At 39.6% G+C, this 2,704-nt stretch overlaps 1 protein-coding gene across 1 annotated transcript in view; it reads right to left on the reverse strand.

Annotated features, from left to right (window-relative positions):
* Positions 1-439, reverse strand: part of LOC118423232 — a 3,573-nt gene extending 3,134 nt beyond the window's left edge. Inside the window, exon 1 of the mRNA XM_035831302.1 lies at positions 268-439. The gene's annotated coding sequence lies outside the window, so the exon portion shown is untranslated. The remainder of the gene's footprint in view (positions 1-267) is intronic.
* Between the last annotated feature and the right edge of the window lie 2,265 nt (positions 440-2,704).

Here is a 2,704-nt window from a genome sequence, read left to right on the forward strand (position 1 = left end):
CCCCTTCCAGACGGGGAACATTTTTAGGCTGATATAACGCATCGCGGCTTTACTATACCGTTTTCTTTGAGATCTACCGTAAGAAGTCAATACGGCTACGTACAGGGGTTTATTTTGAAGCATTTGGAACAGCAGGAACAGTATATTATTAGTACGTAGTTGACAGAGAATCTGCGGCAGGTCGGCATCACAAACAAAGGGGGACGAACAGAGTAGAGCAGATGAAACTAGACGGAGATATAACGTTTTCTGCAATACCAGACTTACCTTGAAGACCTTAACAACCAAACGTTTCCCTTCAAACACTCAGATGTGCTCTCACGAAGCAAGAAGAATTGAAGCAAACGCTACCGCTATATCGTGTAGCCAGAAAATGCATATCCGGTGTAGCCAGAAATGCATAGGAAGCTTTTTACTTCCGGTAGGTCATTGGGCACCAAGGCTGTAGTTTTGGTATTTTCCGCAATGAGGCACAATTGATCCACAGTGTAAACCACAAGGAACGCAAGCTGGGGACTTTCTTCAAATCAAAATATGAATTCATTTTGTCTTCAGGCCAAAATCTGAGCATTCGGGATTGATTCATTTTCTGAATTGTAACGGTTGCAAGTGAGCCCTCTTTTCTTCTTCTTTTTCTTTCAAATCAGTGGAAACTGAGGCGGACGAATCAGAGAGCCAAGCGAATAAGGCACAAGTGGTTGACCAAAAGACCGATCCTGGATACCCATTACAAAATAAGTTAATTGCACATTCTTGCTCGTAGGCTAATTGCAGGTAACATGAGAGACTCAAACAGTATAAGAAAACATTATAGCAAGTGTGCACTCTCGTCTGAAATCTACCTCTAGATTCTGGGTTAGGCCACAGCAAGTAAATTTATGGATACATGACATGCTCTGCAGACTGCAAAAATAGTGCGATAGGGCGAAAAAAAAAGATGGGTGAAATAAACAAGATGGCTATATTTTCAAAATAGGCACCATAAAGTTGTAATGAATGTTGTAACAAGAATTAAAGGGACAAAACATGGTATCAGAGCCAACAAGGCATTCATTCCTGTATTCAAGACATGAACTGGTGTGGTAAAAGTGACACTAGTGTGGTAAACTGGCATCACCAACATAGTTGGTAACCACTCATGGCTTCCATAAGTTGTATTTCTTCAACTACAGTCCTGGGTACCTCGCAAGTGTTACTTCTACAAGTACAATGTTTAGGCTACAACACAACATATCTGCTCATTTTGGTACGTTATCGTCATGTTGACCATCCCTGCAGAAGAAAAATAAATCTTGTTTTTTTTTCTGAAATCAGGCGAAAATTAATGCGCGCGCTGATGTCATCCATAAAATTTACTTGCTGTTGCCTAAGACTGGATGACAGTTACTACATATCTGAACCCTATAGCTACTCATGAAACTCTTGTACTCCTTCATTATCACGTCCATCCCACTATTTCCATCGGCCATAATGATTTGATCTTATGGATGGCATCCTACTCACTATTCATCGTCACATCGTTAAATATAAATTATGCAAATCAGTACCTCATTTGCATAAATGATAAGGACATACTAGAATAATGTTGAAAAATTTAAGAGATCAAGATGGAAGATAATTTATAATATGTCATTCGTATAGGTTAACATTGGGTGAATTTTTAGGGGCCATGGAACTCTGTTTTATTGCAATTAATGTGACATGTCTATTCATTAGGTTAAATGTAAAAAAAAAAGATTATATTACAAAATTCATAGAATGGGGAAAAGTTTATTGTTCGAGATAAAAGCATGAAGTATACGTAGTTGAGTCAATTTTTCTTGTGGATGAGTCTATTTTTCCATCATCCAACGATTTACGTTACACGGTTACGCTGTTTCCTACTCAATATGTTAGGAATCACTAGTTTTGTTGATAAGACTGTACAAAAAAATAAACTTCGCACACAAACAACTGTTTTATTCAAGACCGAAATTTCGACCTCCCTCAAAGCAATTCTCACTAGTTCTGCTAGGTGTCGCTGCTAACAGATGCGACCCCAAACGTTAAGCATTTACACATGTTAGCAGCGACACCTAGAGCTGCAGTTCGTGACAGAACCAGCCAAAATACTCAAAAGAAGGCGACAGGCAGTCAAAGAATAATCGGTCTTGAATAAAACACTTGGTTGTGAACTTTGTCATCCAGTAAATCTCCAAGCAGATCCTACGATGGCATAAGATAGTACCAAACTGACCAAGGAGTTTGGTCAGCTCATCATTCATGAGGTGAAACGTATAATTTGCAAGTAGCCAAACAACTCCTAGGCCGGCTTCACTCCTTTGGCAGCTTTTGATATTATCTTATGCTACTGCTTAGAGATTATCATCCAGTAACCTAACAACCCTATGAAACCGTTAAAGCCGAACAATTGTTGGTTTCTCTCCGATTTCTCCAGGTACCGAGCTATGGTCAACTACTGGGCAGCTTGATTTGTGTCTTTGGCACTACCACCATCAATATCGCCAACATCAAACTATACTTTAACACCAAAAACCTCTACCACGCTCTAGTAGTCGCCTTCTTTGCCTCCTTGTGTACTTCCTTTCTTCAGGTACTTTCTAGGTACGTGCTACAAAGAGTTTCTTGCTTGCTTGCTTCTGCTTATATGAACGGTATGGGTTTTATTCTTGCTGTTGTTTTGATGGCAATACCGGGCGACACT

Source organism: Branchiostoma floridae, chromosome 9 (assembly GCF_000003815.2).
Source record: "Branchiostoma floridae strain S238N-H82 chromosome 9, Bfl_VNyyK, whole genome shotgun sequence".
Classification (NCBI taxonomy): domain Eukaryota; kingdom Metazoa; phylum Chordata; class Leptocardii; order Amphioxiformes; family Branchiostomatidae; genus Branchiostoma; species Branchiostoma floridae.